Source organism: Ambystoma mexicanum, chromosome 9 (genome assembly GCF_040938575.1).
Source record: "Ambystoma mexicanum isolate Mex_15411 chromosome 9, UKY_AmexF1_1, whole genome shotgun sequence".
NCBI lineage: Eukaryota > Metazoa > Chordata > Amphibia > Caudata > Ambystomatidae > Ambystoma > Ambystoma mexicanum.
The window spans coordinates 950,441,743-950,456,622 of NC_090931.1; positions in this window are offsets into that span (position 1 = coordinate 950,441,743).

Consider the following 14,880-nt stretch of genomic DNA (forward strand, 5'->3'; position numbering starts at 1 on the left):
AGTAAATTACATAACACTTCTTTAAACAAGTAGAAAGCTAAAATTAGTAAATTTGAAAGTAAATATTCTATTGGTTCCCTGGTACACGGTCCTTGCTTTTCTTTCCACTGCCCTCACCAAATACTCTCACTCCCCTCACCTCTCTGGTGCGGGTCGGTATACTGTTAACTGGTGACATATACAATTCCTCCTGATTATACCCTATCTTACATCACTCCTTAAACTTTCATTGACTACCTGGTCTTTTACATCTTCTTTCAAACAGGCTGTCATTATTTCCATTGTCAAAATATCCTCACATGACCCATCCTTACCCTCCAGCCTCTGGACTATTCCTCTTCTCCCTTCCCTCTCCAACATCTTAGAAAGAGTAGTCTATTCACCAGGCTCATCTTTTCTCTTGTCATTTCCCTCCCTCTCCTGGGTACAATCTGGCTACCGCCCAGCTCATTCTTCTGAGACTGCCTTACTACACTTCTCTAACTGCCTCCTAGCACCCTGTCACCATAAGCATTTTCTATTTTTATTCTCCTAGACCTCTTAGCAGACTTTGATATAATTGACCACCCAACTCTTCTTTATTCTCTCACTTCCCTTGGTTTCACTGGCAATGTTCACAAATGGTTTCAAGCTTATCTTTGTGACCACTCCTATTCTGTTTCTTTAGCTAACCAATCTTTGGCTTCCCACTCCTTTCTTAATAGTGTCCCCCAAAGACAATGCTGGTCAGCAACGGTTATAGTGCATGGATTTTAGAATTGGGACAGTTGATCTACATCAGATATCACAAAAGACCAGACAGGAAAAGAGGAAATTGATATTAATTTCAATGATATTATGACAAAAGGGACAACACATGTCTTCCATGTGTTCTCCTTTCTGGCTCGCTGTCACTGAATTCAGTGGTAGGCAATTCAATTTAAGCATGGTTATTAGCACACAATGGGGGTCATTACGACCCTGGTGGTAGGGGGTTAACGGCACTGGTAAGGATACTGGTGCTGTTAACCTCCTACCGCCCTATTGCAAGGTCCCTTAGCGGCTCCCACCAGGAACGGTTAGTCTGACCAGCCGCCCTTAGCGAGACCCGTTAAGGGACCATGGAGCAAATAACGGGCCCGCTGTTTGCGGGCCCATTATTTGCTCCTTCCCCATTCCCATTGAGACCTATGGAGGCTCAAATGGGAATGGGGAATGGTTTTCAGAATGGGAACTTACCGGGTCCGCATAGGTCGGGTTTGGTCGGAGGCGGGTTTGGAGTCAGCCATGGTGCTAAAAGCACCATGGCTACTTCCAAACTCGGAATGACCCCCAATGTTTTTACATCAAATGTAAAAAATACTGTTTAATGGTGAATGGCAATGTGATAATATCGAGGGCCTGGGTACAGGCGAACCACATTGGAGACCCCTTAGGAATTCCCATATGGAGGGGAAGATCCTTTCTGCTTCACTGGTGGGGGGTGATATTGAGGGTCTGGTCACATTTTGCCAACCCTGGAAAGCAGTAAGGAGCACTAAACCACCAGGGAAAACCACCAGCACCCCGACTGTCCTGGAACTCTGACAATGGCAAGTTACAGCTTTTCCCTCTGAGAAGGATGGGAACCCTGCCTGGATGTCACATGACCACCGCTGGTATGGGGGGCAGTCCATCCACAAGCGAGTCAGATGCCTGAGTCTGGGGACAGCATTCACGGACGTCCTAGAGCTCTGGCTGGGCTGTGTCACAGCTTTTTTCTCCAGGGAGGGATGGGGACCCTGCCAGAGGGGAGACTGGTGCCCGGTGCCCAAGACCGGGGGCAGTAACCCCCGACGTCCTGGAGCTCTTGCCTTGCTGCATTACAGGTTTTCCATCAGGGAGGGATGGGGACCCTGCCGGGGCTCAGTGGGGCTGCCACTGGACTTGGGGGCAGTAGACCCACATGAGAGACAGTAACCTGAGGCCCGGGACATTACCCCCAGCTGTCCTAGAGCTCTGGCTGGGCTGTGTTGCAGCTTTTCCCTCCAGGGAGGTATGGGGAACCTGCCGGGGCTCCCAGGGACCACCACTGGACTTGGGGACAGTCTAACCACATGGGAGACAGGTGCCCAAGGCTGGGACAGCAGCCCCGACCGTCCTTGAGCTCTGGCTGTGCTGCGTTACAACTTTTCCCTATGGGGAGAGATTGGGACCCTGCTGGGGATCCCTGGGACTGCAGCTGGACTTGTGGACGGTCGATCCACATTGTAGACAGGGATCCAGGGCCGAGGGCAGCACCTCCAGCTGTCCTGGAGCTCTTGCCATGCAGTGTTACAGCTTTTCCCTCTGGTGAGGAATGTGGACCTTGCTGGCCTCCCTTGGAACGCTGCTGGGTTTGGAGATGGTCAACCCATATGAGAGACAGGTGGCCAAGGCCAGGGGCAGCATTCCCAGCCATCCTGGACCTCTGACTGGGCTTGTTCAGCTTTGTCCCTCCTGAGAGGGATGGGGACCCTGCTTGGGATCCCTGAGACCCACGCTGGGCTTGGGGACGGTCGACCCACATTGGAGACGAGCGTCCAAGGCCAGGGCAGCAACCCAGCTGTCTTGGAGCTCTGGCTCTGGCTCGTTACAGCTTTTCCCTCCAGGGAGGGATTGTGACCCTGTCGTGTCTCCTTGGGACTGCTGCTGGACTTGTGGATGGTCGACCCACATGGGATACAGACGCCCAATCCCCAGGTCAGCACCCCCTGCAATTCTGGAACTCTGCCTGTGTTGCTTTACAGATTTTCCCTCCAGGGAGGGAAGGGGACCCTGCCATGGGCTCCCTGTGGCCTCGGATGAACTTGTGGATGGTTGACTCACATTGGAGACAGGTGCCCAAGTCTCGGGACAGCACCCCCAGTTATCCTGGAGCTCTGGCCGTGATATAGGTTTTCCCTCTGGGGAGGGATGGTGCCCCGTCGCGGATCTCCCTGGGACTGCCTCTGGACTTGGGGATAGCCAACCCTTTTTCTTTTCTGCCCAGGTAAGCGCACCCACACATGTGAGATTCCGTTTTCATTGGGACACCTGGTGGAATGTGGGAAGGTAAGACATGTGGTATTGCCACTGTGATTTGGTGGTTTTATCGTGGCAAATGTCTGACATGTTTGTTTTTTTCCCTACATTTTGGACTTTGCCAGGCCTTGTAGGTAATTAAATCTAGTGCTATTCATGCAAGTCAGACCTCTTGGATTACCATGGGTGTCTTCTTTTCAGAAATGCATGGGGTTCCTTGTTTTCCTTGGTGGCTGTGACACTCCAGGCCCAAATCTGTGGGTTGGCCACAAAGCCAAATCCAGTCTTACCCAGGACATTTGATGTACCAGTGGTTCGGCCTTTTCCGTTTGCACCCAGGTAGGTGCACCGACAGATGTGGGGTACTGTTTTTGTCAGGACACCTGTGGGAACTTGGGAAGGTAGGGCATGTGCCGTTGCCTGCGTGCTTCAGTGGTTTCCTGGTGGCAAATGTCTGAATTTTTTGTTTTTTCCCCTACATTTTGGACTTTGCCGGTCCCTGTGGGTAATACATTGTAGGGCGATTTGGCAAGTCAGACCCCTTTGAATTCCCACAGGTGTCTTCTTTTAAGAAATGGATGGGGTTCCCTGTTTTCCTTGATGCCTGCGACACCCCAGACCCAAACCGGTGGGTTGTCCACAAGACCAAATACAGTTAACATTTGGTCTTCCCAGTGGTTTGGCATTTTCCCTTTGTGCCCAGGCCAGTGCACCCACACATGTGAGGTACTGTTTTCGTCAGGACACCTGTGGGAATGTGCGAAGGTAGGATATGTGTTGTTGCTGGTATGTTTCAGTTGTTTCCTGGAGGCGAATGTCTAGAAATTGAATTTTGTCCCCTACATTTCAGAATTTGCTGGGCCTTGTGGGTTATACATTCTAGGGCGAATAGTGCAACTCAGAGCTCTTTGGATTCCCAGGGGTATCTACTTTTCAGAAATGCATGAGATTCCCTGTTTTCCTTGGTGGCTGTGTCACCCCAAGCCCAAATCTGTCGTTTTCCAAAAGACCAAATACAGTAAAAATGTGGTTTCTCAGAGAGTTTCGTGTAGCAGTGTTTTAGCCTTTTCTCTTTTCTCCCAGGTAAGTGCACCCACACATGTGAGGTACCGTTTTTGTCGGGACACATCTGGGAATGTGGGACGATAGGACATGTGTTGTTGCCAGTGTGTTTTGGTGGTTTCCTGGTGGCAAATGTCTAAAAATTGTGTTTTTTTCCCCACATTTTGTATTTTGTTGGGCCTTGTGGATAATAAATTCTAGGGCGATTAGCGCAAGTCAGACCTCTGTGGTTTTCACAGGTGTCTTATTTTCAGAAATGCATGGGGTTCCCTGTTTTCCTTGGTGGCTGCGACACCCCAGGCCCAAATCTTTGGATTGTACACAAAGCCAAATCCAGTCTTCCCCAGGGCGTTTAATGTACCACTGGTTTAGACTTTTTCCTTTGCACCCAGGCCAGTGCACCCACAAATGTGCATTACTGTTTTCCTTGGGACACCTGTGGGAATGTGGGAAGGTAGGACATGTTGTGGGATGTTTCAACCCACGCATCCAAGCCCTGCAACATCACCGTGCATTACTGGCAGTGAAAACATCATAATGGCTGCCGGAAAGCATGCTGCTCGCCAGAAATCATCCCAAAATGCGCAGTAAAAATCTGAAAGATAGGTTGCCATCTTCTTTTGCCTCTGTCAGTGTTAATACAGGAGACCATTGCCAGACCCCCATCCTTCGGTTGCACACAGAGCAAAATCAGTGCAAAGGAACATAGAGCTGTTCAAAATACGTTTTAGTTGATGTCAAAGATTGCTACAATCATGGCTCACCAAAACCACTAAAAAGGTCCCACCTCCTTGTTGGGGGGTCAACATCATTCTCCCGCAAGAATCTACATGAATCTGAGGTCCACAGAAGTGTATCTATATTTGAACAAAGTATATTTTAAGGATTGCTTACTGGTAAAACAGCTGTCAAAAATAGGTGCAGTACCGGTGCTTGCCACCGACCGGCGCTGGTGAGTCCTAATCTTGACAGGAGACCTGTATTGCAGAAGCTAAACCTGCCAAAGCAGAGGATTCTATCAAAATGCCATAGAGAGTGCCACATAGTGATTTCATGTTGAAAGAGACTTGATTTAAAGACATGTTGCTTATTTTAAAGTGATAAATGTATTTTTTTCCTTAAGGAACTCTATTGCAATTGATCAGAACAGTAACCTGATGTAGCTAAGACTTCAAAAGGTGTGCTGTCCCTGGGAAGCCGTCACACCTAGTCTTCTCAGCAACAGCACAGGAGATTGCATGGTCATGTTAATTAGATGGAGAGTGGCACCCTGGTATGCTGGCAGGAACACAAGACAATAGACTCTTTCAATTGAATAGAATATGCTGATTTGGGGTGTGACAACAACAACTGCTCTGGGAGAAATAAGACATGTGATCTCTGAGTCAAGCCAAGCTTCTAGGGGTGGGGACAAACCAATGGGTGTACTGAAGTGAAGGCAAATATATGGTTTATAAGAATACTGATAACTAATAACCTGCTGATAGAAATGTACAATTTTGAGAGTCTTAATATGAAAAATGCATTCACAGTTCAAGTTGGACGCCGTGGGATGTTCTGAGGCCAACCCCCGTATTTATTAATATTGTAGACACTGTGTTTATACTAAAACATTGAAAACTTACAGTAATATGCACAGAGAGGGTGTGTACCTCCAAGTAAGATTCAGTGCAAAACCAATATTGCGAAACCCACTAAAATCGTGAATAAGTTGTCATTTCTGAACCCAAGCTCTTAGAAAGAGCAGGGTTGAACAGAGACCTGTCTTAATTAATCTGTGATATGCACATGTATTCTCAACAACTTGTGTACCTTGGAAACATGTTTGATTATGAAAAATTGTTTTTATAAGTAGATGCAAAGGTGAGGGACTTCAGCCAAGCCATAAACATAGCATCACTCTCACTCATTCTGACTCACTACTCCTTTCTCCAGTCAGAGGACAGTAAATCCTATCAAATCCTTAGTGGGTTGGGCATAGAAAGTCAGCCTCCACACCCCCTTTGGAAACACATAAAAAGAACCACTGAGACCCAGATAGGGACACTCATTTTTCCACTACTCATCGATTCCTGCGCAGCACGCTGCCCGACCACATCCAGACAAAGACTCCAGACTACTGAAACTCCTGATTCCAGACAGACTCCAGAACCAAAACTCTAGAACCCAAACTCTACAACCTTGGAGAAGCAGAGGCCTAATCCACAAGCTGAACTCTTCTCAGCAGGCCTCAGAATCCAGCAACCTAACTAAACTATTCAACAGACGGGCGAGCTGTTTTGCTTTTGGCTTGAACCAGACCAGAAAGCAGAGCTGTATCCAGAACCCGTCAGTCCCAGACCAGACCGCTGTGCAGTGCCGATAGCAGACCAGAGAGTGTGCTGTGAGCAGAACCTAGAGGGCCTGAGACCGTACAGTGGCGAGTGAAGTCAAAACCTGACCAGATCGGTGACGAGGCCCATTTCCCTTCCAGTCCGAAACTAGGAGTGAGTATCCAGCCTAGAACTGTACAGAACCAATCTCTTAGTTAAAATAATGTTATTTAAACCATTTCAACCTGAACAGAACTGCATAGAAATCATGTGTCCATTCTGTGATTTCAAATCTGTAAAAGCACCATCTGTCATTCTGAAAATCTACCCCCACAAAAACGCTGGTATCTTTTGAACCGCACGTCCTAGAAGCGAGATTTAACTGTCATTTTAAAGCTATGATCCTCAGCATTCCAATAAACTGAGAATGACATTCCAACTCCTTGAATTTCGTTTTCAATCTGATAATCATTCATGAATCATTGCTAGTGTTGATGTGTACCAATCTAAAGTAACTAACACCTACCCTGAATCTCCTTTAGCAAATTAAAATCATTTTTAGCCTATTTTTCATTTCATTGCAATCACATTTAAAAGTATTTTGCTTGTTTCCAATCATATTGGTTTTCTCTAAGCTTGCTGGGGGGAACTGGAACTGAACTGCATTTGATTGTATTCTGGAAACCGGTGTGCCCTCCTTTCCATCTCTCCATATTGCATAGGGGGGGGGTGAGAAGTCACAGGGGAAAAAGTGATTATATTATCTTCTGATTGAATTTCTATAGAGTTTATTTCTGTGTTGCATTCTTTCCCATCTTGCATTCCCTTTAAACCATACAAAGCATTCTCTGCTACCTTATTCTTCCTATACCAACTCCTAAGTGATTAAAGAATTGTGCTATTGTAATATTATCCATTGTTGATCACTATTATATTCGTAAGTGTGCTATCAAATATTAATTTATTCATAAAAGTGTGATATATATATTGTCTTATTCGTCAAATAAATCTTTTAATTTGCAAAACAAACTTACTTCTTGGCTCAGTGAGGTCAGGGGGATTCAAAAGAGGGGCGTTATATAAGGGTTTATCATCCAGATTCAAAGAATTTGACATAAAAATATATTAATAAGGGCTTCCATTGGGCATCCCAGACTAGGCATTGACTTAGTTGGATTGCTGGACTGAAGTCACTGTTGTTGCTGGTATGTTTTGGTTGTTTCCTGGAGGTAAATGCCCTTTTTGCTTTATGACCCTAGACACCCTCAAAGTATTTTTGGGTGATTGTAATAGTGTGCCTGGGACGAACTGGTGGCAGCAGTTTTACATTTTTTTACTGAATCATATTGCGTTTACCGTTTTTCTTTCAAGACTGTGGCCAGGTCCGAAAAATGGCACAAGCCACAAAGTCTTTTGTTCTGTCCAATGGCCATTTTGTCCCTTGCCTTCACCCAGGTTGAGTAACCCAGGTTTTCCTTATTTGGGCATGCACCCTCCAACGAAAACCGATTTCTTTTGCAGGCTTCTTTTTGTCACGTGTGTGTGTGTACAGGAAGCGGGTCGAGACTGCCTTGTCCCAATCCACACTACTGGTTCCAGGATGTCTAGAGTGCCTGAACGACTGAGACCACCGAGGACCATGATTTGTTCACGACTGGGATGCCTGCATGATAGCAGATCTTCAATTGGAAGTCCTCAATCTTGGCGCAAAGCTTATCTTGGATAAGAAAAGGGGCTCTGTATCCTTTCCAAGTGTCAATGGAGTCTGATCCAACCTCCTCCTTACCTGATCCGTCTGAACTTGGGTGCAAAGTGCTCTCTTCCAGCAGTGGAGGGGTTCCCTTCTTCCGTAAAGTTTTCCAATCCGCAAAGAGGTACAGCCGATCTCGGGGAGAAGCCACTATGCCTGTAAGGCTACAGCCCAAGCAATAGGCCCCTACCCGAAAGGACCCTTGAAGGAAAAAAAGCCAGGAAGGCTTACAAAAAAACTTCTCCGACACAAAGTGTCCTGTAGAAGTATAGTGATGGAATCAGAAGGAGGAGTATTGCAGGTCATGGATGTAGATTGAAGATTGCAGGAAGATTAGTGCGTCCTGAAGGAAGTTGGTAACAGGTTCCTGGATAACTTTCAGGTAAGTAAAGAAGAGAACAACTTGTGAACTCCAGTAAGAAATAAAGGCAAACAGTGGGAAGCCAAGGAGCACAAACCAGCGGAGGGAAGCACAGAAAATGGAGTGTCCAAAGGAAGGCTAGTAGGGACTAGAGCAAGAGCATTTGTGAGAATCCCAAAGAGACAGGCAGGCACGGTTGCCAGTAATTACAAGGATTGTATGGCTGAGTGATGCCAGGAAATGCAAGGTCAGCAAAGTACAGAGAGATCACCAGACATGCATGGTGGTTTTGAAGTCTGGCAAATCAAAAGTGAAAGACTGGGCTTCTAAAGGACGCACCATTTTACACAGAGACGCCACCGAGAGCGGCCTGTGACAGTATGCCCCTTTTTATGCGTAGAGGTACCTGGTTTACCAGGGTGCAAAAGGTGGAACCTGCAAAGTAGTCTTGGACCAGAGATGTGTGTAACCAGCTCCCAGGAGTTTTCAGAGGAAGGCTAGCCCTTCCATTGGACAAGATACTCTAATTCTCCTAGATAAAAGTGGGAGTCACAGATCCAGGAGACCTTGTATTCCTCTGGTTCCTTGATCAGAGTAGTCTGCAACTTTCTCTTCTTGTGGTTGAAAGGATCCAGCAAGTATCGTTTAAGGAGGGATGAAGGGAAAACTGGGCACCGCCTACTCAGTGCTGGAAGAAGTTTAAATCTGAATGCTAACAGACTGATCTTGTGAGATTTTCCAACACATTGTGGGGAGAGTTTGGAAGGTCTAACCTATCTGGGTAAGAACTTAGCAGAGAGCCATACCTTCAATCTGATCTGTCAATCAGGAGTGTATTTGCTATGTTTTTCAGCTTGTCTCTTGTAATCGTCTCTCCGATCCTTCAGATGTTCATGCGCTGCCTTGTGGGCTCTGGAAATCTCTATCAACTGACTGTCGATGGAGAGAACTGCAGAAGGAAGGAGAGCCTGACAAAGGATAGAACAGGGATGGAGTCCGTAAGTGCTCATACCTATGGCTGAGTAAAAGGAGGTATTATAGGCGAATACCATAGTGGGCAAGAGATCTACCCAGTTGTCTTGGTAGGGATTAATGAAGCAACGTAAGTATTGTTCCATGGTTCCATTCAACCTTTCTGTCTGACTGTTAGTTTGAGGATGGTAAACGGAAAACAGAGCCTGTTCAATACCAAGTAGGTTACATAGGGTATTCCAGAAAATTGAGGTAAATTGAGTTCCTCTGTCTGAGGTTACTGACTCTGGGATTCCATGTAACCAAAATATCTCCCAGAAAAAGACTTTGGCTGTCTTTGATGCAGATGGAACTCCAGATAGTGGCAAGAAATGCGCTAGTTTACTAAATGAGTCAACTACCACCATAATGGCTGTACATCCTGTAGAGGAGGGTAAATCCACTATGAAGTCAGTGGGTATATTGCTCCGGGGTCTACACGGAGTTGGCCTCTGCTACAGAAGAGCCTGGGGCGTGTTGGTGGAATATTTGCTCTGCACACAAACCGGACACGATCAGAGAAACAACTCAATCTCCTTGCTCATAGAAGGCCACCAAAAGGAACGTTTAGTGAGTTCCAGAGTAGCGACATAACCCTGGTGGCCCAGAGTCCTGCTTTCATGACACCATGACATAACCTTTTTACAGCATTCTGCTGCAGGTAGAACCAATAGGTCTTGGTGAAAGAGCAAGCCATCCTTTATAAAGGATTCTTCCGGGAACGGAACTGGGATCCATCTTGACTGTCACTTCCTTAAGCTCTTGAAGAAAAGACGAGAATGAACACAAAAATCTGTTTCTGTAAAAAAAAGTTTCTGGTACATGCTCCGCAGGTTCTCTGGTAAAGCTCTGAGATAGAGCATCCACTATCAGATTTTCAGAGTCTGGGATATAGGTAATAGAGAAATGAAATAGAGAAGTGAAGTAAGACCAACACTCTTGTCTAGCGTTGACACAATCCATTTGCTGGAGAACCCGAAGGTTCTTATGGTCAATCCTGATGATAAAAGGACAGGAAGCCCCTTGTAGGAGATGTCTCCATTCTGTACATGCCTGCTTCAAGGACAAGAATTCCTTCTCAATAACAGAGTAATTTAACTCACTTTGATTGACGGTCTTTGAGAGATAGGCTATGGGGTGTTCCTGTCCTCTGAATTCCTGTTCTAACACTGCACCCATAGCGCCTGCTGAGACATCTGTCTCGACAATAAAGGGGAGGTCTTTATTTGTTTGTCGAAGGATGGGAGTGGAACAAAACTCACCTTTGAGGGTGCAAAAGGCAGTTTCAGTGGCATTATCCCATACAAAAGGAGTGTTCTTTTTGAGAAGGTTAGTGATGGGAAGAACAGCCCCAGGGAAGTAGGGAATAAACTTCCCATAGACATTTGCTAGACCTAAGAAATGTTGAACTTCCTTCACTGAAGAATGAGAAGGCCATTGCAGTATGGCAGCAGCCTTGCATACATCCACAGCAATGCCTTTCTAGGAAAAAACAAATCCTGAGTAGGGGATAGTAGTTTCCCCAAAGACACATTTCTCGGGTTTTATTAACAGGTGCTTCTTGAGTAACCTTTCAAAGACTTCTGTAAGGTGTTGTTGGTGTAGATTCCGTGATTTAGAGAACACCAGGGTGTCATGCAGGTATACAATAACCGTTCTGAACAACAAATCCAAAAAGAGGTGATCCATAAATCTTTGGAAAACTGCAGGTGCATTGATCAGCCAGAAAGGCATTACTTGATATTCAAAGAGTCCAAATGGTGCCCGAAACACGGTCTTCCATTCATCGCCAGCTCGGACGCGTTGGAAATGGTAACCTTATTGAGGCCATGGTAGTCAATGCAGGATCGCAAATCCTGCGAACCCTTTTTAGGGATGAAAAAAAGTGAAGCTCCAGCTGGGGATGTAGATGGTCGTATGAGTCAGTTCTGGAGATTTTCATCCGGGTACAACCTCAATGCCTTCTTTTCCAGATTGGTAAGTGAAAACATGCGGCCAAAGGGTACTAATGCATTGGGTACTAGGTCTATAGCACAGTTCTCTGGTCAATGAGGCACTAGTTCCTTGGGAACCATGTCTTAGAAAACTTCCTTGAACCTGAGGTAGTGGGTAAGAATACAATGGACCCCAGCGATCGAAGACCCTTCTTCAATACACCTGGTTAGAGACGATGGTGGGACAGAAAACGGTAAGCAATTCTTATGACATAATTCAGAATCAAGCCGAAAAAGTGTTGTTGGCCCAATCGATGCAAGGATTATGAGCCCTCTGCCATGGAATACCAATTATAACAGGGAAATGAGAAGCTCTAATCAGGTCAAAACAGAGAGTTTCCCTGTGATAAAAAATTGAGAATCCTACAGGGCCCGAAGAGCCCAGAACTGAGGGGTTTGCAATCGACCCCCTCTACAGCCTGATTCTCGGAGTGCATTTGTAGGGGGATGTGCTCCTTCTTGGCCCAAAAAACATCCATGAAGTTTCCTGCTGCATCACTGCCTATAAAGGCTAGGGATTCAAGGGACCTTTGGCCAATTTGCAACTCCAATCAGTCCACCATCAAACATGTATCAGATTGAATTACGTTGGTGGAAGTAGAGTACATAGGACCTGGAGGAGTACCCCGACCCGGGGTTCAAGCTAGGGTCGGGGTCAAGCATTTCCCAACCTCCTCTGTGGCACCTCTGGGCAATCCCTGTGTAGATGGACATACGAGCTGCAATACATGCACAGACCCTGATCCTTTCTTCTCCACCGTTCTGCTGCAGACAAAGGTCCTCAAGCAGCCCCAATCTGCATTGGTTCTTCCTTGGGAGATGCTTTGGGAGGCTGGTTGTGGCTTGAGACGAGAAAATCCCTGATTCTTGCCTTGTCTTCGTCGTTCAGTTCTTCTTTCTTGTAGAACAAAGTCTATCTGGATTACTAAGGACATGAGATCTACCAGAGAAGAAGGACACGCAGTTTGTGCCAGTTTGTTCTTTAGATTTTCATGCAGTCCTCTCCTAAAGATAGAGAAATTAGCTTCCTCTGGCCATCAGGCTTCACACGCAGTCCTCTTAAAATTTCTAATGTAGGTAAGTAGATCAGAAGAGCCTTGACGGATATCCAGAAGATCTTCACAGGCTGAGTAAGTTGTCTCGGGTCCCTCAAAGATTTGTTTGAGCAGAGTGACAAAGACATCAAAACCCCAAAGTATGGGATTGGCCGTCGTAACCAAGGATGTAGCCCAGGCCAACGCGTTCCCCACCATATTAGTGATCATAAATCCAACGTGGTCTTGTTCAGAAGCAAAGGTTGTAGGACGAGAGGTGAAGTGAACAATGTAGTTGTCGATAAATTCCTTCACCTTTCTTGGTGACCCATCAAATTTGCCAAAGGCCAAACTGGATTGAGGAAGGTCTAGGGATTGGTCATCTCCGGATGAAACAATCTGCCTAAGTACAGCATTTTCAGCCTTTAATCCCTGGACTTCAAGGGTCAGTCCATGCACAGCAGATTGTAATGCCATGATGTTAGTAGGTTATGGGCTTTGCAAACTGTCAATGGTGTCTGATCCAACCTCCTCCTCATCTGATTCGTCTGAACTTGGGTGCAAAGTGGTCTCTTCCAGCATTGGAGGGGTTCCCTTCTTCCTTTAAGATTTCCGATCCCCAAAGAGGTACGGCCGATCTCACAGAGAAGCCACTATGCCTGTAAGGCTACAGCCCAAGCAATAGGCCCCTGCCCGAAAGGACCCTTGAAGATAAAAAAGTCTGGAAGGCCTAAAAAAAACGTCTCCAACATGAACTGTCCTGCAGAAGTATATTGATGGAATCAGAAGGAGGAGTATTGCAGGTCGTGGATGTATATTGAAGATCGCAGGAAGATTAGTGCATCCTGAAGGAAGCTGTTGATGTGGCAGGATTGTCCTGATGCTACACCTCATAGCAATCACCCTTCCCTGCTAGGCCCCAGATACTTCACCATGGCTTAGCATGAGGCCGCTTACTACACCCAGCTCTCCTGTCATGCCAACACCCCGCCTTGGCTCGGTAGGCCACAACCTATTGCTGCCCTCGAATCCCACAAGACACCAGCTCCCAGTACCTTTCCATAGCTGTGTACAAATACCACCTTATAAGGAGTATTCCACTACTTATGACAAAGTTGTATATTGATCTTGCTACATAATGTACTGTGCATATAACTGCAAGGTTTATTCACAAATGTTTGCTTCCTAGTATTACCAAATGTCTACAAACATCATGGAAACTTGCCATGCTACATAAGATGAGCTCTGACCAAACACCGGGAGAGCACTCCGTCTGACACCTGTCACTTGTCATTCTGTATTACTGTATTCTGCTGTTTGTCTTTCTCTAATAATAACTTGGTTTGCCTCTCAGCTGTGTCCTGACTCCATTATTGCTACAGGATTTCCCCCTGCTTGGGAATTTCCTCATCACTGGTAACAGGTTCTTGGATAGATTTCAGGTAAGAAGGGAAGAGAACAACTTGTGGACTCCAGTAAGAAATGAGGGAGACCAGTGGGAAGCCAAAGAGCACAAACCAGGGGACGGAAGCACAGAAAAGGGAGAGTCAACAGGAAGGCTGGTAGGCACTAGAGCAAGAGCACCTGTGAGAATGCCAAAGAGACAGGCAGGCGTGGGGGCCAGCAACAACAAGGATTGTGAGGCCGAGTGAGGCCAGGAAACGTAAGGGCAGCAAAGAACAGAGAGATCACCAGAGAGACAAATGGACGTGGGAGCCAACAGGTTTGGAAGTAAGTCTAAAGTAAGAATGCTGGCGCGGGGGCGAAAAGGGAGAAAAGGCAGACTGCATGGGAACCAGCGGGGAGAGAAGGCAGAGATCCCAAGTGAGTATGGCGGTGCAGGAGCCAGCAGGGAGAGAAGGCAGAGATCCCAAGGTAAGGAAGCCTGCACAAAGCCAGCAGGAGAGCAGCCAGTGAGGAAGGGACTAGAACGAAGGGAAAAACACGACAACATGTAGTGTCTTACCCACAGAAGGTTATAATGGGTTGCAACGCACCGCGGCAGACATACGCAGCGGTTTTTAAGTCTGTGAATCAAAAGTGGAAGATGGACTGCTGAAGGATGCACAGCTGTGTATGGTGGAACAATCAATGACATCTAAAACACCAGAGACACCATGGAGAGCAGCCGGCGACACCAGGTCAATCACCCGAGTTATGCCCAAACTATAGAAGGAGCCAAGTATCCTGTATGAAGAAATGGACTTGTTAAACTGCCATAGACGATTTAGAAGGTTTTGGCACCCTTACCCTCTGCTGTCCTGTCGAACCCCTGTTTTCTTCATCAATCAAGAAGACCTGCCAACGTGCTTCAACTCTTTGGAGTAGAGGGAAC